This window comes from Leucoraja erinacea, chromosome 40 (genome assembly GCF_028641065.1).
Source record: "Leucoraja erinacea ecotype New England chromosome 40, Leri_hhj_1, whole genome shotgun sequence".
In the NCBI taxonomy this organism is placed as follows: Eukaryota; Metazoa; Chordata; class Chondrichthyes; order Rajiformes; family Rajidae; genus Leucoraja; species Leucoraja erinaceus.
The window spans coordinates 3,530,630-3,556,793 of NC_073416.1; the positions used below are offsets into that span (position 1 = coordinate 3,530,630).

General features: G+C 48.1%; 1 protein-coding gene across 1 annotated transcript in view; it reads right to left on the reverse strand.

Annotated features, from left to right (window-relative positions):
- The window catches only part of LOC129714766 (activin receptor type-1-like), an 89,345-nt gene extending 87,163 nt beyond the window's left edge, over positions 1 to 2,182 (reverse strand). The window contains 1 exon segment of the mRNA XM_055664597.1: positions 2,027 to 2,182. The gene's annotated coding sequence lies outside the window, so the exon portion shown is untranslated.
- Positions 2,183 to 26,164: the final 23,982 nt, after the last annotated feature.

A 26,164-nucleotide genomic window follows, 5' to 3' on the forward strand; every position in this document is an offset into this window, starting at 1 on the left:
ATTTGCAGTTCCTTCCAATTCCAACTGCAGAGAAACTACAGATGCTATTAACATGCACCCCTGTCCAACGAGGCAAGAATATCGTAGACGTTTGATTGCGTTTTTTCTATTAGCTAGGAGGCAGAATCGCGTACCTCAGCGTAAAATATTAGCGGCAGACATGATATTAGTGTTAGACAAAAGTGCTGGAGAAACTCAGCGGGTGCAGCAGCATCTATGGAGCGTAGGAAATAGGCAACGTTTCGTCCCGAAACGTTGCCTATTTCCTTCGCTCCATAGATGCTGCTGCACCCGCTGAGTTTCTCCAGCAGTTTTGTCTACCTGCATCAACTACCTCCTCTGGCAGCTCGTTCCATAAAAAGTGTTGCCCCTCAGGTTCCTATTAAATCTTCCATATAATAATAATAATAATAATAATATCCATATAATAATTACAGCACGGAAACAGGCCATCTCGGCCCTATAAGTCCGTGCCCAACAAATGTTTTTTCCCCTTAGTCCCACCTGCCTGCACTCATACCATAACCCTCCATTCCCTTCTCATCCATATGCCTATCCAATTTATTTTTAAACGATACCAACGAACCTGCCTCCACCACTTCCACTGGAAGCTCATTCCACACCGCTACCACTCTCTGAGTAAAGAAGTTCCCCCTCATATTACCCCTAAACTTCTGTCCCTTCATTCTGAAGTCATGTCCTCTTGTTTGAATCTTCCCTATTCTCAAAGGGAAAAGCCCCCTCATCTTAAACCTGTATCCTCTGGTTTCTCGATTCCCTTACTCTGGGTAAAATAACACTTGTGACCCGATCTATTCCTCTCGTAGTGTGTGCAGTTTTGGTCCCCTAATTTGAGGAAGGACATTCGTGCTATTGAGCGAGTGCAGCGTAGGTTTACAAGGTTAATTCCTGGGATGGCGGGACTGTCATATGCTGAGAGAATGGAGCAGCTGGGCTTGTACACTCTATGGAGTTTAGAAGGATGAGAGGATATCTCATTGAGACATCTAAGATTGTTCAGGTCTTGGACTCGCTAGAGGCAGGAAACATGTTCCTGATGTTGGGGGGAGTCCAGAACCAGGGGCCACACACACACAGTTTAAGAATAAGGGGTAAGCCATTTAGAACGGAGACGAGGAAACACTTTTTCTCACAGAGAGTGGCGAGTCTGCAGCCCGCTGAGTTTCTCCAGCATTTTTGTGTGCCTTCGATTTTCCAGCATCTGCAGTTCCTTCTTAAAGAAATAGTCTGTGAAAGGAGTAATTTCTCTGCCTCAGAGGCAGGTTCTCTGGATGCTTTCAAGAGAGAGCTAGATAGGGCTCTTAAAGATAGCGGAGTCGGGGGATATGGGGAGTTAGATGTGGCTAGATGCAGGAAGATTGTTCCCGATGTTGGGAAGTCCAGAACAAGAGGTCACAGTTTAAGGATAAGAGGGAAATATTTTAGGACCGAGATGAGAAAAACATTTTTCACACAGAGAGTGGTGAATCTGTGGAATTCTCTGCCACAGAGGGTAGTTGAGGCCACAGTTCATTGGCTATATTTAAGAGGGAGTTAGATGTGGCCCTTGTGGCTAAGGGGATCAGGGGGTATGGAGAGAAGGCAGGTACGGGATCCTGAGTTGGATGATCAGCCATGATCATATTGAATGGCGGTGCTGGCTCGAAGGGCCGAATGGCCTCTACTCCTGCACCTATTGTCTATTGTCTAACCGGCGCTGTGTGTGACTGACGGTCCAGTACGTACCTGTGATAACTCTGTTTAAAAGTCTCGTTTCTGGTCTAGTCGGGGGCGGCAGTAACATCTCCAATTCGTTCCAAATCTGGGCTGTGTAGACGGTGGTGTAGATTTGTGCAGCGGATTTGACCCAGCGACACAAGACGCGAGCACACACAAACACACACACACGCACGCACGAAGTCGGAGGAGTCACAGCAGAAAAGGAATGAAGATTTGTACAGCCCACCCCTCCCGGCGACACGGTCAGCCCCTCTCCACGAAATCCGTCCCACCCCCCACCACTCACAATTTCCTGTTGCTCTTCGAAATATTGGCAGCGGCCAGAGCGTGGATGTGGGAGAAACTCAAATATTCTCTTATTGCTGCCTTTTCCTGCCTGGCGCTTGTCCAGCCTTCAGCATTTCTCCAGCAAAGAATCGCAGCCTTAATACTGTCGCGCGTTTCCTATGTCTCATTATCCCGTCCCCGCTTGCAGAGGCCTCCCGATCTATCACGCATATGACACCATGTCCCTTGCGAAACTTGGGCTTTTTTTTTTTTTGCTGTGTTTGCATTTTTAATTTTCCACGCAGCTTCCTATTTTGTGTTCCAGAAATAATATGTATTTTTGTCAGTCCTTGCAGTCAGCTGGGGAGGCTAGCGACTGGGATTCCAATTCCCAATTCATAGAAACATAGAAAATAGGTGCTGGAGTAGGCCACTCTCTAGAATTTAGAAGATTGAGAGGGGATCTTATAGAAACTTACAAAATTCTTAAGGGGTTGGACAGGCTAGATGCAGGAAGATTGTTCCCGATGTTAGGGAAGTCCAGGACAAGGGGTCACAGCTTAAGGATAAAGGGGAAATCCTTTAAAACCGAGATGAGAAGAACTTTTTTCACACAGAGAGTGGTGAATCTCTGGAACTCTCTGCCACAGAGGGTAGTTGAGGCCACAGTTCATTGGCTATATTTAAGAGGGAGTTAGATGTGGCCCTTGTGGCTAAGGGGATCAGGGGGTATGGAGAGAAGGCAGGTACGGGATACTGAGTTGGATGATCAGCCATGATCATATTGAATGGCGGTGCAGGCTCGAAGGGCCGAATGGCCTACTCCTGCACCTAATTTCTATGTTTCTATGTTTCTATTCGGCCCTTCGAGCCTGCACCACCATGGCTGATCATCCAACTCAGTATCTCCATACCCCCCCTGATCCCTTTAGCCACAAGGGCCACATCTAACTCCCTCTTAAATATAGCCAATGAACTGTGTGGCCTCAACTACCTTCTGTGGCAGAGAATTCCACAGATTCACCACTCTGTGTGTGAAAAAAAAATGTTCTCATCTCGGTCCTAAAAGACTTCCCCCTTATCCTTAAACTGTGTGGCCCCTTGTTCTGGACTTCCCCAACATCGGGAACAATCTTCCTGCATCTAGCCTGTCCAACCCCTTAAGGATTTTGTAAGTTTCTATAAGATCCCCCCTCAATCTTCTAAATTCCAGCGAGTACAAGCCGAGTCTATCCAGTCTTTCTTCATATGAAAGTCCTGCCATCACAGGAATCAGTCTGGCGAACCTTCTCTGTACTCCCTCTATCCCTCGGGAGTTTAGGGACAAGAGCCAATCTTGTTCGTTTTAACTTAAGGAGGGGGAATTTTATCTCCTGGAATGGAATGGCATGGAGTATTACAGCACAAAAGCAGGCCATTCGGCCCTTAGTCTCTCCTGCTATCTATGCTTCTCTAAGCCTCTTGGCATTTTGAACATCCTTTGGCCTTCTGTGGCAATGAATTCCACAGATTCACCACCCTCTGACCAAAGAAATTCCTCCTTGTCTCCTTCCTAAAAGGAACGTCCTTTAATTCTGAAGCTGTGCCCTCTGGTCCTAGACTTCCCCACTAGTGGAAACATCCTCTCCGCATCCATTCTATCCGGGCCTTTCACTTTTCGGTAAGTTTCAATGAGGTACCCACTCATCCTTCTAAACTCCAGCGAGTGCAGGCCCAGTGCCATGAGGTTGATGGGAGGTCAGGACTGCTCTCTGGTTGTGGTAGGATGGTTCAGTTGCCTGATAACAGCTGGGAAGAAACTGTCTCTGAATCTGGAGGTGTGTGTGCGTTCGTTTTCACATTTCTGTACCTCTTGCCCGATGGGAGAGGGGAGAAGAGGGAGTGGCCGGGGTGAGGCTGGTCCTTGATGATGCTGCTGGCCTTGCCGAGGCAGCGTGAAGTCAGAATTGCATCTGCTGCTATATCTTTCTCTGGCCAGATACGTTCTACCCCCTGAGTGTTAAAGTCGCCTCTGGGTCCACCTCCTCCTGAAATATTCTCCACTCTCCAGGAACCAAAGACAAATCTCTGTGCAAACTAACCCCAGAGAAACGACAGTGCTCACAAAATACGGGCGCGGCGGGTAGAGCTGCTGCCTCACAGCGCCAGGGACCCGGGTTCCAATCCCGACTACGGGTGCTGTCTGTACGGAGTTTGCACGTTCTCCCCGTGACCTGCGTGGGTTTTCTCCGGGTGTTCCAGTTTCACCCCACACTCCAAAGACGTGCAGGCGTGTAGGTTAATTGGCTTGGTGTAAATGTAAATTGTCCCTGGTGTGTGTGGGATAGTGTTAGTGTGCGGGGATCGCTGGTCGGCGCGGACTCGGTGGGCCGAAGGGCCTGTTTCCACGCTGTATCCATAAACTAAACTAAAATAATGTGAAAGAAGGAACTGCAGATACTGGTTTAAACCAAAGACAGACACAAAAACGCTGGAGTAGGTCAGCGGGACAGGCAGCATCGCTGGAGAGAGGGAATGGGTGACGTTTCGGGTCGAGACCCTTCTTCAGATAAATAATAGTGTGTTCTTCACATTGATAAGTTGTCAGAGTGAGGCCCAGCGCAAATTGGAGGAACAGCATCTCATATTTTGCTTGGGCAGCTTACACCCCAGCAGTATGAACATTGACTTCTCCAACTTCAAGTAGCCCTTGCTTACTCTCTCTCTCCATCCTAGGTCTCCGACTAGTTTCACCGTCCTCCTGTTTAGATTTTACTGATTGTATGCCTCGTTGTCACCTTCCCCATAGCCAGCATTTCCTTTATCACCCTCTGCTTTGATCTCATTTTCACACCTTACCCTTCCTTATCTCTAGACTTGCTCTCCCCTGAAACTCGGTCTGAAGGAGGGTCTCGACCCGAAATGAAAGATAGGCGCAAAACGCTGGAGTAACTCAGCGGGACAGGCAGCATCTGAAGGAGTTTCTTCCCAGAGGCAATTCGGACTGTAAACGCCTATCTCACCAGGGACTAACTCTACAGAACGTTTTTCCTTCTATTATTTATTATGTAAAAGAATATGTGTGTTAGGATTGTGTTTATAATTTGTTTGGTTGTTTTGTTGTTTGTCTTTTGCACAAAAGTCCGCGAGCATTGACACTTTCTTCACTGGACGAGGAGTGACAGAAAATAAACTTGACTTGACTTGAGACTTGGAGAAGGAAACGTTTCGGGTCGGGGGCGAGGAGGCGTGATAAGGAAACGAGACATCAAAGGAGATGAGATCAAGGAAAATGTAGATGCTGCCTGTCCCGCTGAGTTACTCCAGCATTTTGTGTCTATCTTGATCGACCTGTTGGAGATGGATAGGGGCTCTTCCAGGAAGAGGTCTCCAGCAATGTAGTCTTACATAGAAAATAGAAACATAGACAATAGGTGCAGGAGCAGGCCATTTGGCCCTTCGAACCAGCACCGCTATTCATTGTGATCATGGCTGATCGTCCCCTATCAATAACCCGTGCCTGCCTTCTCCCCATATCCCTTGACTCCACTAGCCCCTAAAGCTCTATCTAACTCTCTCTTAAATCCATCCTGTGATTTGGCCTCCACTGCCCTCTGTGGCAGGGAATTCCACAAATTCACAACTCTCTGGGTGAAAAAATGTCTTCTCACCTCAGTCTTAAATGACCTCCCCTTTATTCTAAGACTGTGTGGCCCCTGGTTCTGGACTCGCCCAACATTGGGAACATTTTTCCTACATCTAGCTTGCCCAGTCCTTCTATAATTGTATATGTTTCTATAAGATTCCCTTCCTCTCATCCTTCTAAACTCCAGTGAATACAAGCCTAGTCTTTTCAATCTTTCCTCATATGACAGTCCCGCCATCCCAGGGATCAATCTCATGAACCTACGCTGCACTGCCTCAATCACAAGGATGTCCTTCCTCAAATTAGGAGACCGAAACTGCACGCAATACTCCAGATGTGGTCTCACCAGAGCCCTATACAACTGCTGAAGAACCTCTTTACTCCTATACTGAAATCCTCTTGTTGTGAAGGCCAACATTCCAGCTTGCTTCGTTATCATCTTCATACATCTGACCAAACGGGGCAACTTTTCATGGATAGCAGAATCACTACAACATGGATCAGTGGAGAGGAAGGCAAAACAATGTTTTAAAACCAATCAAAATTCCTTCGGAACAATTTGTTTTCTTTTCCGTGAGAACAATGACAGGGAAATTCTTCCTTAAGTAGTTTGCATTATGAAACAAAACAGGCTGCATTATGCTGGAATGGAAAGGAAGTGATCGAGGCTATGGTATTCTGTGATAATACTGTGATTATGATCGCCGCGCGGAACGGTGGCGCAGCGGTAGAGTCGCTGCCTCACAGCGCCGGGTTCCATCCTGACCTCGGGCGCTGTCTGTGTGGAGTTTGCACGTTCTCTCCCCGTGATCTGCGTGGGTTTTCTCCGGGTGCCCTGGTTTCCTCCCACTCTCTAAAGAGACGTGCGGGTTCTAGTCAACACCTCCACACTCACTTCAATCAGCTCGTGTGCCCTTCAGCCCATCTTGCCCACACCGACCAACCATGCCCCATCTACACCAGTCCCGCCTGCCCGCATTTGGCCCATTTCCCATTAAACCTGTCCTATCCATGTACCTGTCTCATTGTTTCTTAAAGGTTGCTTTCAAGAGAGAGCTAGACAGAGCTCTTAAAGATAGCGGAGTCAGGGGATATGGGGGGAAGGCAGGGACGGGTTACTGATTGGGGATGATCAGCCATGATCACAATGCTGAAGGGCCGAATGGCAGTGCTGGCTCGAAGGGCCGAATGGCCTACTCCTGCACCGATTGTCTATTGTCTAGTGAATGGCGGTGCTGGCTCGAAGGGCCGAATGGCCTACTCCTGCACCTATTGTCTGTTGTCTAGTGAATGGCGGTGCTGGCTCGAAGGGCCGAATGGCCTACTCCTGCACCTATTGCCTGTTGTCTAGTGAATGGCGGTGCTGGCTCGAAGGGCCGAATGGCCTACTCTGGCTCGAAGGGCCGAATGGCCTACTCCTGTCTGTTGTCTAGTGAATGGCGGTGCTGGCTCGAAGGGCCGAATGGCCTACTCCTGCACCTATTGTCTGTTGTCTAATGAATGGCGGTGCTGGCTCGAAGGGCCTGATGGCCTACTCCTGCTCCGATTGTCTATTGTCTAGTGAATGGCAGTGCTGGCTCGAAGGGCCGAATGGCCTACTCCTGCACCTATTGTCTGTTGTCTAGTGAATGGCGGTGCTGGCTCGAAGGGCCGAATGGCCTACTCCTGCACCTATTGTCTGTTGTCTAGTGAATGGCGGTGCTGGCTCGAAGGGCCGAATGGCCTACTCTTACACCTATGGTCTATTGATAGAGCTGCTACTTCACGGTACTGGACACTCAGGTTCGATCCTGACCTTGGGCGTTGTATCTCTAAACCTCTCACTCGTTGATATTCACCGCCAAGTAGTGCCTTTATCTTTCCAGGCATCACGCCTTTGGAGTGTGTTTTCAAGGTACATTGTACGGGCCAGTGCTTCAGAAGGCTGGAGCCCAAACCAGCAATTCTATCTTTTATCTCATCATCAATTTCTGTTTCCAGCAGTGTTAATCTCATATTGCTTGCAGCTCTGAAACGGAAAAGAGTTATTTTTAAACTGTGTTTGTCAGATCCACCCACAATTGTTTATCTTGTGCGCTGGTCATGCTGCGAGGGCCACAATAGTTGGCGCGGTTCGTTAGCGGAGAGCAGCGCGGTCTGGTCTCAGGATTGATTGATTAGCGGCGGCACGGTGGCGCGGCGGGAGAGTCGCCGCCTCACGGCGCCAGGGTGCGGTCCCAAGTACAGGTGCTGTCTGTACGGAGTTTGTGCGTTCTCCTCCTGACCCACGCGGGTTTTCTCCGGGCGCTCCGGTTTCATCCCACACCGGGTTTGTCGGTTAATTGGCTTCGGTAAAAAATGTAAATTGTCCCTCGTGTGTGTGTAGGATAGTGCGATTGTACGGGGGGGGTCGCTGGTCGGCACGGACTCGGTGGGCTGAAGGGCCTGTTTCCGCGCTGTATCTCTAAAGTGTAAAGTGTGTACGATACTGCTAGTGTACGGGGATCGGAGACGAGGAAACACTTCTTCTCACAGAGAGTTGTGTGAGTCTGTGGAAATCTCCACCTCAGAGGGCGGTGGAGGCCGGTTCTCTGGATGCTTTCAAGAGAGAGCTAGATAGGGCTCTTAAAGATAGCAGAGTCAGGGGATATGGGGAGAGGGCAGGAACGGGGTACTGATTGGGGATGATCAGCCATGATCACATTAACATAGAAACATAGAAACATAGAAAATAGGTGCAGGAGTAGAGGCCATTCGGCCCTTCGAGCCTGCACCGCCATTCAATATGATCATGGCTGATCATCCAACTCAGTATCCCATACCTGCCTTCTCTCCATACCCCCTGATCCCCTTAGCCACAAGGGCCACATCTAACTCCCTCTTAAATATAGCCAATGAAGTGGCCTCAACTACCCTCTGTGGCAGAGAGTTCCAGAGATTCACCACTCTCTGTGTGAAAAAAGTTCTCCTCATCTCGGTTTTAAAGGATTTCCCCTTTATCCTTAAGCTGTGACCCCTTGTCCTGGACTTCCCTAAGTGGGAATGGCGGTGCTGTCTCGAAGGGCCGAATGGCCTACACCTGCTCCTAGTGTCTGTTGTCTATTGTCTATCTCTGGTCGGCATGGACTCGGAGGGCCGAAGGGCCTGTCTCCGCGCTGTATCTAAAAAGTCAAGTCTAAACTTGGCCAAATGTCTAAGCGGATCTGCCAGCAGAAATGTCCTTAATTAGGGGGGGCTCCGTGGTCGGAAAATTCACCTTGACAGAGCGCTCCACGTTTTGTGATACCACTCCAGTTGAAGTATTTCAAGCATTGATTTACCGGTCGGCCGAGAGATTGTGATCTTTCACAGCAGGCACCTTCGTTGTTAGCGCAAACAAGACTAAACAAATGCGTCAATAACTTCAGCAGAACAATTCGACCAACATGTCCACAATGATATTTTTGGCACCGCAAACCCAGTCTGTCAAGGTCCAAGTATTATATTTTTGGCAACTTGGGTCTGAACTTTGGCACAGAATTTGATTCCCCCCCCCGCAACTCGAGGGAAATTCCTGACGGATTCCAGTTTTCCCTTAAAAGGGAAAGATGATTATCACAGGCCATTCAACATAAGGTGTAACCCCTGCCTCCCCTCTCTCCAATAGTGCTGAAGAAGGGTGTCGCCTGAAACGTCACCCATTCCTTCTATCCAGAGATGCTGCCTGACCCTCCTACCCTCTCCCCGACGAACAGAGGTGTCCAAAGATGAGGGTGGTGGGTTTGAAGTGCAGCCAGAAGGCAAGCAGAAGCCCCTTTAGATATTGGAGCAGGGCCTGCAATCTCACACACTCCACATAAGGAGGACCACAGGGGCCAAGCCAAGCTAAGTCAAGTCAAGTCAAGTCAAGTCAAGTCAAGTCACGTCACACACACACAGTTTAAGAATAAGGGGTCGGCCATTTAGAACGGAGACGAGGAAACACTTTTTCTCACAGAGAGTGGTGAGTCTGTGGAATTCTCTGCCTCAGAGGGCGGTGGAGGCCGGTTCTCTGGATGCTTTCAAGAGTGACGTTTCGGGGCGAGACCCTTCTTCTGAATGACTCTATGACTCTCAGTCTGAAGAAGGGTCCCGACCCGAAATGCCACCCATTCCTTCTCCCCCAGAGATGCTGCATGTCCCGCTGAGTTACTCCAGCATTTTGTGTCTTTCTTCGGTTTAAACCAGCATCTGCAGTTCTTTCATGCACATCACCTATCCATGTTCTCCACAGATTCTGCCTGACCAGCTGAGTTACTCCAGCACTCTGTGAAACGTCACCTATCCATGTTCTCCACAGATTCTGCCTGACCAGCTGAGTTACTCCAGCACTCTGTGAAACGTCACCTATCCATGTTCTCCACAGATGCTGCCTGACCCGCTGAGTTACTCCAGCACTCTGTGAAACGTCACCTATCCATGTTCTCCACAGATGCTGCCTGACCCGCTGAGTTACTCCAGCACTCTGTGAAACGTCACCTATCCATGTTCTCCACAGATGCTGCCTGACCCGCTGAGTTACTCCAGCACTCTGTGAAACGTCACCTATCCATGTTCTCCACAGATGCTGCCTGACCCGCTGAGTTACTCCAGCACTCTGTGAAACGTCACCTATCCATGTTCTCCACAGATGCTGCCTGACCCGCTGAGTTACTCCAGCACTCTGTGAAAACGTCACCTATCCATGTTCTCCACAGATGCTGCCTGACCCGCTGAGTTACTCCAGCACTCTGTGAAGCATCACCTATCCATGTTCTCCACAGATGCTGCCTGACCCGCTGAGTTACTCCAGCACTCTGTGAAACGTTACCTATCTCTCAAAGAGCCCCTCACTCTCCCAGCGTTAGGTCATGGATTCAGACCAGACGCTAATGGAGAAATGAAGAATCGTTCACTCGGCAAGCATTAGCGTGCTTTCAACTTGCAGACTCTGAGTCTGTGCACGTCGGGAATATTGAGTTTAATGAATAATATTGATGGTTTGTATGTCAGAGCAACTTAGCCTTGGCAGTATTACAACAGTGTCACAAGGAACAGGCATTCTGTTGTTATTCATCAGTCCCACTTTAGTTTCTACTGCATCTCTGGAGACAATAGACAATAGGTGCAGGAGGAGGCCATTCGGCCCTTCGAGCCAGCACCGCCATTCAAAGTGATCATAGGTGATCATCCCCAATCAGTACCCCGTTCCTGCCTTCTCCCCATATCCCCTGACTCCGCTATCTTTAAGAGCCCTATCTAACTCTCTCTTGAAAGCATCCAGAGAACCGGCCTCCACCGCCCTCTGAGGCAGAGAATTCCACAGACTCGCCACTCTCTGTGAGAAAAAGTGTTTCCACATCTCCATTCTAAATGGCTTACTCCTTATTCTTAAACTGTGTGTGGCCCCTGGTTCTGGACTCTCCCAACATCGGGAACATGTTTCCTGCCTCTAGCGTGTCCAATCCCTTAACAATCTTATATGTTTTCTATGGAGAGAAGGAATGGGTGACGTTTCGGGTCGAGACCCTTCTCTGACCCGAAATGTCACCCATTCCTTCTCTCCAGAGATGCTGCCTGTCCCGCTGAGTTACTCCAGCATTGTGTGCCTGTCTTCAGTTTAAACCAGCATCTGCAGTTCCTTCCTGCTCATTTTAGTTTAGTTTAGAGATACAGCGTGAAAACAGGCCCTTCGGCCCACCGGGTCCGCGCCGACCAGCGATCCCCGCACACTAACACAACCCTACACACACTAGGGACAATTTACATTCATACCAAGCCAATGAGCCTACAAACCACGCGGTCATGGGGAGAACGCACAAACTCCGTACAGACAGCAGCCGTGATAAGGGAATAACGTTTAGTGCAAGGTAAAGACAGCAAAGTCCGATCAAGGATAGTCCGAGGGTCTCCAATGAGGTAGATAGTAGTTCAGCACTGCTCTCTGGCTGTGGTAGGATGGTTCAGTTGCCTGATAACAGCCGGGAAGAAACTGTCTCTGAATCTGGAGGTGTGTGTGCGTTCGTTTTCACACTTCTGTACCTCTTGCCCGATGGGAGAGGGGAGAAGAGGGAGTGGCCGGGGATGCGAGACTGGTCCTTGATGATGCTGCTGGCCTTGCCGAGGCAGCGTGAGGTGTAGATGGAGTCGATGGATGGAAGGGAGGTTGGTTTGTGTGATGGTCTGAGCTGGGCTGCGTCCACAATTCTCTGCAATTTCTTGCGGTCTTGGATGGAGCTTCGGACAGAGCAGTTTGCACATTCTCCACGTGGCCCACATGGGTTTCCTTGAAGGATATTGCTGTATCTCTAAGATCTGAAGTCCAAAGGCATTTAATCCTCTTGGTCTGATGTATTGCAGGGAATATCTGACATTTCTCCCTAAAGTCATTACATAAAGACTACATCATATAAATCCACCATGACAAACTAATTATTTGACTCTAATAAGATTGGATTTTGTTTTATGGAACATTTGAACGATTTTGTCCGAATTATCTGCAGTGGACTTATTAATCATTGTTCTTGTTGTCTGACAGAATTCATTGGCATTATATTTTAAATGGAAGTCGACTAACATCTAGGCTCAGTGCAGCGGTAGAGTTGCTGCCTCACAGCGCCAGAGACCCGGGTTCGATCCCGACTACGGGTGCTGTCTGTACGGAGTTTGAACGTTCTCCCCGTGACCTGCGTGGGTTTTCTCCGGGCGCTCCGGTTTCCTCCCACACTCCAAAGACGTGCAGGATTTGTAGGCCAATTTGGCTTTGGTAAAACTTGTAAATTGTCCCTGGTGTGTGTAGGATAGTGTAATGCCCCTGTCCCACTTAGGAAACCTGGAGGGAAACCTCTGGAGACTTTGCGCCCCACCCAAGATTTCCGTGCGGTTCCCGGAGGTTTCTGTCAGTCTCCCCACCTGCTTCCACCACCTGCAACCTCCGGCAACCACCTGCAACCTCCGGGAACCGCACGGAAACCTTGGGTGGGGCGCAAAGTCTCCAGGGGTTTCCGTTCAGGTTTCCTAAGTGGGACAGGGGCATAAGAGTGCGGGGACGGCTGGTCGGCACGAACTCCGTGGGCCGAAGGGCCTGTTTTTCACACTGTATCTCTAAACTAAACTGAAATATCTACCTTGACTGCTGTGTTAAAAATACACAGGCATACTAAATGGACTCCGCTGTCTCAAATGATCTTTGCTTTTTGTATTAATCACTTTTTCTTTCAGTCTGAAGAAGGGTCTCGACCCGAAACATCACCCATTCATTCTCTCCAGAGACGCCGCTTGTCCTGCTGAGTTACTCCAGCGTTTTTGTGTCTACATTCTTTTTGCAATTCCAAATGCATGTTTTGCATGTCTAATGCATCAGCCCATGCAGCATGCAACAGTCATTGTATCCTGCGTTAAAAAGACCCTGATTGCTAAATTAAATAGACATTGCCATCTCTGATATAATGTCAGCTAAATTAAATCAGTCATCGCTGTTATATTATGCAGGCAATTCACGTTACAATGGATTCTCTTCATGACATTCAATAGAAACACTTTGCTCTCTTAACTGTGAACTGAATGCTGTATTAAATAGACCCCGCTGTATATAATGGACTGGTTGTGTTATGAAACATCTCTGTGGTATTTAACCCTGCCCGTTGCTTTGAATACATGCCCCATTAAAAACCATGTAATAACGAAATATTCTGGGGTTGTATAACATAGATCTACTTGCTATATTAAATGGTTTTCTGTATTAAATAGGAACTGTTTATTTTGAGTTGTAGAGATCTACAGTCCAGAAACAGGCCCCTCAGTCCAACTTGTCCAACTCGGCCAACATGCCACATCTACGCTAGTCCCACCTGCCCGCATTTGGCCCATGTCCCTCTAAGTCTTTTTAAATGTTTCATTTAGTTTAGGGGGACCTGATAGAGGTCTTTAAAATGATGAGAGGGATAGACAGAGTTGATGTGGACAAGCTTTTCCCTTTGAGAATAGGGAAGATTCAAACAAGAGGACATGACTTCAGAATTAAGGGACAGAAGTTTAGGGGTAACATGAGGGGGAACTTCTTTACGCAGAGAGTGGTGGCGGTGTGGAATGAGCTCCCAGTGGAAGTGGTGGAGGCAGGTTCATTGGTATCATTTAAAAATAAATTGGATAGGCATATGGATGAGAAGGGAATGGAGGGTTATGGTACGAGTGCAGGCAGGTGGGACTAAGGGGAAAAAAATTTGTTCGGCATGGACTTGTAGGGCCGAGATGGCCTGTTTCCGTGCTGTAATTGTTATATGGTTATATGTTATATGGTTATAGAGGTACTGCGTGGAAACAGGCCCTTCGGCCCACCGGGTCCGCGCCGAGCGGCAATCCCCGTACACTAGCACTATCCGACACGCTTTAGACTTTTGAGATACAGCGCATATAGAGGCCCTTCGGCCCACCAGGTCAATGCCGACCAGCGATCCCCGCACACTAATACTATCCCACACACACTAGGGACAATTTACATTTACACCAAGCCAATTAGCGTACAAACCTGCACGTCTTTGGAGTGTGGGAGGAAACCGAAGATCTCGGAGAAAGCCCACGCAGGTCACGGGGTGAACGTGCAAACTCCGTACAGACAGCAGCCGTAGTCGGGATCGAACCCGGGTCTCTGGCGCCGCATTCGCTGTAAGGCAGCAACTCTACCGCTGCCCCACCGTAACGACCCTGTTGTTATAGTCCCAGCCTCAACTACCTCCACTGGCAGCTCGTTCCATACACCCACCACCCGCTGTGTGAAAAAGTTGCCCCTCAGATTCCTGTTAAATCTTGCCCCTCTCAACTTAAATCCTCTATCCTCTGGCTCTCGATTGCCCTACTCTGGGTAAAAGACTCTGTGCATTCACCCCATCTATTCCCCTCATGGTCTTATATTCCTATATAGATCACCCTTCATCCTCCTGTGCTCCAAGGAATAAAGTCCCAGCCTGACCAACCTCTCCCTGTAGCTCAGGTCCACGTGTCCTGGCAACATCCTCGTAAATCTTCATTTAGTTTATTTGTTTTCGTTTTTTTTAGTTTAGTTTAGTTGAGTTTATTGTCACGTGTACCGAGGTAGAGTGAAAAGCTTTTTGTTGCGTGCTAATCCAGTCAGCGGAAAGACAATACATGATTACAATCGAGCCGTCCACAGTGTACAGATACAGGATGATGGGAGTAATGCCCCTGTCCCACTTAGGAAACCTGAACGGAAACCTCTGGAGACTTTGCGCCCCACCCAAGGTTCACGTGCAGTTCCCGGAGGTTTTTGTCAGTCTCCCTACCTGCTTCCACTACCTGCAACCTCCGGCAACCACCTGCAACCTCCGGGAACTGCACGGAAACCTTGGGTGGGGCGCAAAGTCTCCAGAGGTTTCCGTTCAGGTTTCCTAAGTGGGACAAGGGCTTTACAGTTTTGACATGCGGTTTCTCTAACGTCTAATGTCTCTGTCTGTGTTGAAGATGAATGAACGAATTGATACTTTATTGTCCCATGTGACAAGTCACAGTCGAATTCTACGGTAGACAAAAATGCTGGAGAAACTCAGCGGGTGCAGCAGCATCTATGGAGCGAAGGAAATAGGCAACGTTTTGTCCCGAAACCTTGTGTGGGGCGCAAAGTCTCCAGAGGTTTCCGTTCAGGTTTCCTAAGTGGGACAGGGGCATAAGGCATTAATGCAAGATCAAGTCCAGCAAAGTCTGATTACAGATAGTCCGAGGGTCTCCAATAAGGTAGATGGGAGGTGAGGACCGCTCTCTAGTTGGTGAGAGGATGGTTCAGTTGCCTGATAACAGCTGGGAAGAAACTGTCCCTGTAGCTGGAGGTGTGCGTTTTCACACCGACATGCTGTTCCTCCAAGTTGCGCTGGGCCTCACTCTGACAGTGGAGGAGGCCCAGGACAGAAAGGTCAATGTGGGAATGGGAGGGGGAGTCAAAGTGTTTGGCAACCGGGAGATCGCGTAGACCAAGGCGGACTGAGCGGGGGTGTTCAGCGAAACGATCGCCGAGTTCCCGCTTGGTCTCGCCGATGTACAGGAGCAGTGGATACAGTCGACGAGGTTGGGGGAGGCGCAAGTTAAACCTCTGCCTCACCTGAAAGGACTGTCGTGGAGGGAGGAAGTATAAGGACATGACTTGGCATTGGATCAGTGATTAGTCACTCTTGACTCTATTAAGGAGACATTGTTTGCTTTTTAAGCCATTGGTCACTATTTGATGCTTTACATAGACACCGTTGTATGAGACAGATGATCTAGTTAGAAATGGAATATTTTATGTGAAGCAAATTGACTTTGTGGCTGTAAATCAACTTGGCTGTAATAAGCAGCTGTGTGGTTGCATTCAATGGGATCAGCTGTGTTAAATTGGCTCTTTTTGCTATATTAGGTTGATGTTCTGGTGAAGTACAGAGACTGCTATATTAGTTACATTCTCCTTGTACACTATACCATCGTAGGTACAATTGGTGGCACGGTAGATTTGCCGCCTCACAGCGCCAGAGACCCCGGTTCAATCCTGACCACGGGTGCTGACTGTACGGAGTTTGCACGTTCTCCCTGCATGGGTATTCTCCGGGAGCTCCAGTTTCCTCCCACACTCCAAAGACGTACAGGTTTGTAGGCTAATTGGCTTCGGTAAAGATTGTAAATTGACCCTAGAGCGCGTAGGATAGTGTTAGTGTTTAAGAAGGAACTGCAGATGCTGGAGAATCGAAGGTACACAAAAAAGCTGGAGAAACTCAGCGGGTGCAGCAGCATCTATGGAGCGAAGGAAATAGGCAACGTTTCGGGCCAAAACCCTTCAGAAGGGTTTCGGCCCGAAACTTTGCCTATTTCCTTCGCTCCATAGATGCTGCTGCACCCGCTGAGTTTCTCCGGATAGTGTTAGTGTGTGGGGATCCCTGGTCGGCACGGACTCGGAGGGCAGAAGGGCCTGTTTCCGTGCTGTATCTCCAAACTAAACTTCATTTAAATAGCTTTGTTTAACAAGGAACTGCAGATGCTGGAAAATCGAAGGTAGACAAAAATGCTGGAGAAACTCCGCGGGTGAGGCAGCATCTATGTGGAGCGAAGGAAATAGGCAACGTTTCGGGCCGAAACCCTTCTTCAGACTGAATAAATACTTCACTCGTAATAGATAAACTTACCAGGAAACTTGAGAATAATGACTTTGGCATCTGGACCCCCTCAAAAAAGAGTGAGATATGGATTTTCCAACATCTGCAGTTCCTTCTTAAAAAGTTTGCCACTAATCTGATTTAATGTTCCATACAACATAGACCAAATGCCCCAGACATACAACAAATTGATTTTGAGACATGTTTGCACAATTACATTTTGCATTAAAGAGACTTCATTTGCTGTACCAACTAAACGGTTGAATATTAAAGTCGAGCTGGGTTTGTTATTTGAAGGGACACTGATGAACTGTGTTAAATAGTCTGTGCCCCAGCGGTAGAGCTGCTGCCTCACAGCGCCAGAGACCCGGGTTCCATCCCGACTACGGGTGCTGTCTGTACGGAGTTTGCACGTTTTCCCCCTGACCGGCGTATGTTTTCTCCGGGTGCTCCGGTTTCCTCCCACACTCCAAAGACGTACAGGTTTCACATGTACCGGGGAACAATGAAAGTTATTTTTGTGTCCAGCTGAGTACAAGTCTCACTCGACAGAAGCACTTTTAGATCCATCTTAGATAAGCATGCCTGCCTGATCCGCTGAGTTACTCCGCCATTTTGTGCCTATCTTCAGTTATAATACAAGTTGTTTTTCTCACTGCTGCAGGAGAGGAAGGTTTGCTAATCCCGGCGTTGATCGGAAGATTTCGGAACTGGTAACAGTTTGTTTAAACGAGGAATGTGCTTCTCCCCGTTCCCCATGCACAGCCGAAACAATGATAAATGATCTAACCCTTGCACATGGCATTCCTGGACTGTTGAACCATCCTGTTTATATGCAAACCCAAACTCCATGTGTGTTGCCCCTGACCTGTGGAACACAACAGGATATTACCAAGGCACATTCCTTGCCCAGCCCAGTTAGTCATGGTGTCATGACCCATCTTAGTCTAGTTTAGAGATACAGGGGCGGGGAAACAGGCCATTCGGCCCACCGAGTCCGTGCCGACCAGCGATCACTCCGCACACTAATGCCCCTGTCCCACTTAGGAAACCTGAACGGAAACCTCTGGAGACTCTCAGACCGAAAGGTCTGAATGACAATAAAGGAATCTAATCTAATCTAATCTAATCTAATCTAATCTAATCTAATCTAATCTAATCTAACTTTGCGCCCCACCCAAGGTTCCCGGAGGTTGCAGGTGGTTGCCAGAGGTTGCAGGTAGTGGAAGCAGGTGTGGAGACTGACAAAAACCTCCGGGAACCGCACGGAAACCTTGGGTGGGGCGCAAAGTCTCCAGAGGTTTCCGTTCAGGTTTCCGAAGTGGGACAGGGGCATTACTCCACCCTACACAAACACACACACACACACACACACACACACACACACACACACACACACACACACACACACACACACACACACACACACACACACACACACACACACACACACACACACACACACACACACACACACACTAGGGGACAACTCACAGTTTTTTACCAAAGCCAATTAACCTACAAAAAAACCTGTGCGATTTTGGAGTGTGGGAGGAAACCGGAGCACCCGGGGAAAACCCACGCAGGGAACGGGAGTGAACGTGCAGACTCCGTGGAGACAGCACCCCGCAGTCTAGGTCGAACCCGGACTGCAGTTTGAGGAAGGGTCTTGACCCAAAACGGGTCTCGACACGAAACGTCACCCATTCCTTCTCTCCAAAGATGCTGCCTGTCCCGCTGAGTTACACCAGCATTTTGTGTCTATCTTCATTTGGAAGATTTGTCAGGCATTATCCATGAGCATTGCTGTGTGTTTGGGACTGTGTATGAAGCACTTATTCCAATAGGTGGCGCTACAGGCCTATGCCATGGTGTTTGTATCCCCTGTGCTCACACTGAGAGAACAAGTTGAGTTTGAAGAAGGGTCTCGACCCGAAACGTCACCCATTGCATCTCTCTATAGATGCTGCCCGTCCCGCTGAGTTACTCCAGCACTTTGCTTCTATAGCCAGAACAGAGCATGCATCAAAAGTTCACGTTCATAGGTTCTTGGAGCAGAATTAGGCCATTCGGCCCATGGAGTCTATTCCGCCATTCAATCATGGCTGATCTATCTCTCCCTCTCAACCCCATTCTCCTGCCTTCTCCCCATAACCCCGACACCCGTGCTAATCAAGAATCTGTCAATCTCCACCTTAAAAATATCCACTGACTTGGCCTCCACAATGAATTCCACAGATTCACCACCCTCTGACTAAAGAAATTCCTCCCCATCTCCTTCCTAAAGGAACGTCCTTTTACTCTGAGGCTGTGACCTCTGGTCCTAGACTGTCCCACTAGTGGAAACATCCTCTCCACATCCACTCTATCCGGGCCTTTCACTATTCTGTACGTTTCAATGAGGTGACCCCCTCATCCTTCTAAACTCCAGCGAGTACAACCCTCATCATACCTGCTACCATTCTCGTAAACCTCCTCTGGGCCCTCTCCAATGTCAGCACACCCTTCCCCAGATATGGGGGCCAAAGCGGCTCACAATATTCCAAATGCTGCCTGACCAGCGCCCTACACAGCCTCGGAATTACATTCCTGGTTTTTTTAATGTTCTAGTCCTCTTGAAATGAAGGCGAGCATTAATCATCTTGAGCATTAATTGTCACAACGTCTATTAGTTGGGAGCTTGCAAATCCCTTTCGTAAAAAGTACCAGTGATTTCCCTTGACTTGTTATTGTACGAAAGACGCAAAAATGCTGGAGTAACTCAGCAGGTCAGATAAACCAGCACCTACGGTCATTGTTATTGCTATATACTGACTTTGGTGTTATTGTACGAAGAAAATTATTGTTAGACCAAAAAATGCTTGGGAGTATGAGCCTCATCAGGTTCAGATAAACCAGCGTTGTACCTACGGTTAGTTCAGAGATACAGCGCCCTTGCCTATAGTCCGCTGACGATTGCCCGTTAGGGTGATTTCGAATATGAGCGTAACGTGACCGAAAATTTAACTGGACGAATCGTACATGTAACTGAACGACACCCGTTAAAAACAGTATTTTTGAGCCGAACCAATCTAGTCGACCGCCCCCACAGGCAAAAAAAATGATAGAAAGTAAGTTATCAAGAGGGAACTGCAGGTAGAAAGCGGCAGAAGTGAACAGCTGACATTTGCCGTGGAGATTTTAAGATCCGAAATATCGGGAATTATCGCGTTTGCTCGGAATTTCATATGAGCAAACGCGATAATTCCCGATATTTTTAAAATCTCCACGGCAAATGTCCACTTCCGCGTTTTTCCTTCAGTTCCCTCTTGTTGTACCTACTTTCTATCTTTTCTTTTTGAAAATTTAGGTCGCTGTGCTTCACGGTCACCCCGATGGCACAGAAAATTTCAGCCCAAAATCGGCCCCTTGTTTTTTATGGGTGGGAAAGTGCGAGTCACGCGTACCGACTGACATAGCGTTAAAATTTTCGGTCCCGTATACGCCATTTGACCTTGGTGCACCCTATACCTTACACACACACACACACACACTAGGGACAAGTTTACATTTTACATGTTACACTTACACCAAACCTATTAACCTACGAACCTGCACGTCTTTGGAGTGTGGGAGGAAACCGAAGCTCTCTGAGAAAACCCGCGCTGGTCCCGGGGAGAACGTGCAAACTCCGTACAGCCAGCACCCGTAGTCAGGATCGAACCCGGCGCTTCATTCGCTGATGTTCTCCACTATGAAAGGAAAGTCTTTTGTGTTTAATTCTATTTCGTATTGGACAACGTGGGAAATGGAGGCTGTCGACCTTATCTATGCGTCGCAAGATCTGACATCCTCCTATCATGTCACCACTCGGCTTCCTGCATTCATAGAAACATAGAAACATAGACAATAGGTGCAGGAGTAGAGGCCATTCGGCCCTTCGAGCCTGCACCGCCATTCAATATGATCATGGCTGATCATCCAACTCAGTATCCTGTACCTGCCTTCTCTCCATGCCCCCTGATCCCTTTAGCCACAAGGGCCACATCTAACTCCCTCTTTAATATAGCCAATGAACTGTGTGGCCTCAACTACCTTCTGTGGCAGAGAATTCCACAGATTCACCACTCTCTGTGTGAAAAATGTTTTTCTCATCTCGGTCCTAAAAGATTTCCCCCTTATCCTTAAACTGTGTGGCCCCTTGTTCTGGACTTCCCCAACCTCGGGAACAATCTTCCTGCATCTAGCCTGTCCAACCCCTTAAGAATTTTGTAAGTTTCTATAAGATCCCCCCCCTCAATGTTCTAAATTCTAGCGTGTACAAGCCGAGTCTATCCAGTCTTTCTTCATATGAAAGTCCTGCCATCCCAGGAATCAGTCTGGTGAACCTTCTCTGTACTCCCTCTATGGCAATAATGTCCTTCCTCAGATTAGGAGACCAAAACTGTACGCAATACTCCAGGTGTGGTCTCACCAAGACCCTGTACAACTGCAGTAGAACCTCCCTGCTCCTATACTCAAATCATTTTGCTATGAATGCTAACATACCATTGGCTTTCTTCACTGCCTGCTGCACCTGCATGCCTACTTTCAATGACTGGTGTACCATGACACCCAGGTCTCGCTGCATCTCCCCTTTTCCTAATCGGCCACCATTTAGATAATAATTCCATTAGATAATTAGATAATGCCATGGAAAGCTAACCCAACCAACCTAACCTCTCCATATAACTCATAGAGTCATACAGCGTGGAAACAGGCCCTTCGGCCCATCTTGCCCACACCAACCAACATGCCCCATCTACACCTGCGCATGTATTTGGCCCAAATCCCTCTAAACCTGTCCTATCCACATGGTAAGGAGGCCACATCGGGATAACCAGATGCAGTGGATGAGGTGGGAAGAGATCTCTTCTTGGAAGTGTCGGGGGAGAAGGCAGGAGAAGGGGGTTGAGAGGGAAAGATAGATCAGCCACGATTGAATGGCGGGGTAGACTTGATGGGCCGAATAGCCTAATTCTGCTCTCCCATCACTTACGAGCTTATGAAGCCTATCCCTCTGTACATGGACCCGTCCAACTAAATGCTGCTTTCGTCCCAGCCTCAACTACCTCCTCTGGCAGCTCGTTCCATACACCCACCACCCTCAGTGTGAATATCGAGCGACACAAAATATTGTCTATATTTTCCTGCCCTTTCCTTATCCTGAATTGTAATTTAACCATATAACCATATAACCATATAACAATTACAGCACGGAAACAGGCCATCTCGGCCCTACAAGTCCGTGCCGAACAACTTTTTTTCCCTTAGTCCCACCTGCCTGCATTCATACCATAACCCTCCATTCCCTTCTCATCCATATGCCTATCCAATTTATTTTTAAATGATACCAATGAGCCTGCCGCCACCACTTCCACTGGAAGCTCATTCCACACCGCTACCACTCTCTGAGTAAAGAAGTTCCCCCTCATATTATCCCTAAACTTCTGTCCCTTAATTCTGAAGTCATGTCCTCTTGTTTGAATCTTCCCTATTCTCAAAGGGGAAAGCTTGTCCACATCAACTCTGTCTATCCCTCTCATCATTTTAAAGACCTCTATCAGGTCCCCCCTTAACCTTCTGCGCTCCAGAGAATCAAGACCTAACTTATTCAACCTATCTCTGTAACTTAGTTGTTGAAACCCAGGCAACATTCTAGTAAATCTCCTCTGTACTCTCTCTATTTCTCTTCTCTCAGTCTGCAAGCGACCTGCATTAACCTTTGCAAAAACTTTGACATATATATTTCAGTTGGGCAGCTTGCAAGCCAGTGGTATAAATATCGACTTCTCTAACTTCAAGTAACCCTCTCTCCATCCCTCCCCCATCCTACTCTCTCCGACCAGTCTGACTGTCCTCTTGATTAAATTTTATCTCTGCACGCCTCGTTGTCACCTTCCCCTCGCTAACAATGACCCATCCTACATTTTCCCTGATCTGCGTCCCCTTGGATCTCTCGTTTTCACACCTTACCCTTCCTTATCTCTGTGCCTCCCTCGTCCCTGACTGAAGAAGGGTCTCCGGCCGAAACGTCACCCATTCCTTCTCTCCAGAGATGCTGCCTGTCCCGCTGAGTTACTCCGGCATTTTGTGTCTACCTTATGGAATCATTCAGACGTCTTTGGAAATTTATTGGAATTTGTGGAATTCCCTGCCGCAGAGGGCAGTGGAGGCCAAATCACTGGATGGATTTAAGAGAGAGTTAGATAGAGCTCTAGGGGCTAGTGGAGTCAGGGGATATGGGGAGAAGGCAGGCATGGGTTATTGATAGGGGATGATCAGCCATGATCACAATGAATGGCGGTGCTGGCTCGAAGGGCCGAATGGCCTCCTCCTGCACCTATTGTCTATGTTTCTATGTTTCTAGTGTTATTTTCCTCTATTCTACTTTCTCTTTTTTCATCGATGTCTTTCTGTTGAAATTTTCCCAGCGCTCCATTTTCTTGGCACCTTTCCAAGTATTTTCCTTTGATCCGAGTACTATCTTTAAATTCTTCTGTCAGCCGTGATTGATCACTTTTCCCGTTAGGGTTTTGTGCTTCGAAGAGATTATATATTTGTTGTGGGCTGTGTATCAGTATTTTAAAACGTTGTGCATTGCTTGCTTAGTGTCATAGTGTAGTTTAGTGTAGAGATACAGTGCGGAGGGAGGCCCTTCGGCCCATCGAGTCCGTGCCGACCAGCGATTCCCCCTGTACACTAGCCCTATCCTACACACACTGGGGACAATTTACAATCTTTACCGATGACGATTAACCTCAATTCAATTCAATTCGATTTAATTGTCGTTTGGACCCCTTGAGGTCCAAACGAAATGCCGTTTCTGCAGCCATACATTACAAACAAATAGACCCAAGACACAACATAATTTACAGTTTACATAAACATCCATCACATCGCTGGGATGGAAGGCCAAAAAAACGTATCCCTCCCCTGCACCCTCCCCCCCCCCCCCGATGTCAGAGTCAACGTACAAACTCCGTACAGACAGCACCCGTAGTCGGGATCGAACCCGAGTCTCTGGCGCTGTTTGGCAGCGACACTACCCGCTGCGCCACCGTGCCGCCCCTAATGATAAACCCTGAGAGTCGCTGCCTCAAAATGGCTGGCAGTATCATCAAGGACCCACACCATCCTGGCCACACACTCATCTCCCCGCTACCTTCAGGTAGAAGATACAGGAGCCTGAAATCTGCAACGACCAGGTTCAGGAATAGCTGCTTCCCCACAGCCATCAGGCTATTAAACCTGGCTCGGACAAAACTCTGAACATTAATAGCCCACTATCTGTTTATTTGCACTTTATCAGTTTATTTATTCATGTGTGTATATATTTATATAATGGTATATGGACACACTGATCTGTTCTGTATTCATAGAAACATAGACATAGAAACATAGAAATTAGGTGCAGGAGTAGGCCATTAGGCCCTTCGAGCCTGCACCGCCATTCAATATGATCATGGCTGATCACATCCAACTCAGTATCCCGTACCTGCCTTCTCTCCATACCCCCTGATCCCCTTAGCCACAAGGGCCACATCTAACTCCCTCTTAAATATAGCCAATGAACTGGCCTCAACTACCCTCTGTGGAGAGAGTTCCAGAGATTCACCACTCTCTGTGTGAAAAAAGTTCTTCTCATTTCGGTTTTAAAGGATTTCCCCCTTATCCTTAAGCTGTGACCCCTTGTCCTGGACTTCCCTAACATCGGGAACAATCTTCCTGCATCTAGCCTGTCCGACCCCTTAAGAATTGTGTAAGTTTCTATAAGATCCCCTCTCAATCTCCTAAATTCTAGAGAGTATAAACCAAGTCTATCCAGTCTTTCTTCATAAGACAGTCCTGACATCCCAGGAATCAGTCTGGTGAACCGTCTCTGCACTCCCTCTATGGCAATAATGTCCTTCCTCAGATTTGGAGACCAAAACTGTACGCAATACTCCAGGTGTGCTCTCACCAAGACCCTGTACAACTGCAGTAGAACCTCCCTGCTCCTATACTCAAATCCTTTTGCAATGAAAGCTAACATACCATTCGCCATACCATTCATGCCTACTATATTCTATTGTGCTGAAGCAAAGGAAGAATTTCATTGTCCTATCTGGGACACATGACAATAAACTCGCTTGAATCTTGAATCTTGTATTTTCCTTCAGATAGACACAAAAATGCTGGTGTAACCCAGCAGGACAGGCAGCGTTTCGGGTCGAGGTTTCGGGTCGAGGACTCTTCCCGCTGCTCACCCTCTGTGTCCAGGGAGAGGGTTCGCGTCAGCCGTCAACGCGAGGGGAAAGTGGACGAGTCGAAGACAAGGAAAAAAAAACATTTGCGGAGGGATTTGCCAATACCGTGTAGCTTAATAGCACACTCATAAAAGTGGCCTGTTTGGCATGTTTCTATAAATACTTGTTCCTGCTATTTCCTCCACTCTCTCTGTCTGTACTTTCAGTCCCGCGGAGGCTTGGAGACCAGGAGAGGCAACAGCCCGAGACCTCTTGGCTACAGTATATATGGCCTTCTGTATTTTGTCTCGGTATGCCGCGCTGTGTATTTCAAGTATAGACCACTGCAGTGGAAAGGAAATTGCAAGGCCTTCACTAGACCGAGACCGATTTTGGCAATGCCACGTACGCTGTGCGTGGACACTGCGGCCTTTGCCGATCCTGTTCAGTTAGGCACCCCCTGGAGCAGGGAGGGTAGAGCCCGCTGCCGAACAGTATAGACAATAGACAATAGTTCAAGTTCAAGTTCAAGAGAGTTTATTGTCATGCATCCCTGTATAGGACAATGAAATTCTTGCTTTGCTTCAGCACAACAGAACATAGTAGGCATTTACTACAAAACAGATCAGTGTGTCCATATACCGTAATATATTGACGCAATAGGTGCAGGAGTAGGCCATTCGGCCCTTCGAGACAGCACTGCCATTCACTGTGATCATGGCTGATCATCCCCAATCAGTAGGTACACAAAAAAGCTGGAGAAACTCAGCGGGTGCAGCAGCATCTATGGAGCGAAGGAAATAGGCAACGTTTCGGGCCGAAACCCTTCTTCAGACTGACCGGGGGCGGGGACAAGAAAGGGAAAAGGAGGAGGAGCCCGAAGGCTGGGGGATGGGAGGAGACAGCAGGGGGACTGAGGAAGGGGAGGAGACAGCAAGGACTAACAAAATTGGGAGAATTCGATGTTCATGCCCCCAGGATGCAGACTCCCCAAACGGAATATGAGGTGCTGTTCCTCCAATCAGCAGTACCCCGTTCCTGCCTTCTCCCCATATCTCCTGACTCCGAGCCCTATCTCGCTCCTGGTTCTTGGTTCTTGGGTCCTCCAAAATATTCCAACTGGAATTTAAACTGGAGGTGGTGAAGGGACGGATTAAGCCAGAAAGGGTGTAAAGAAC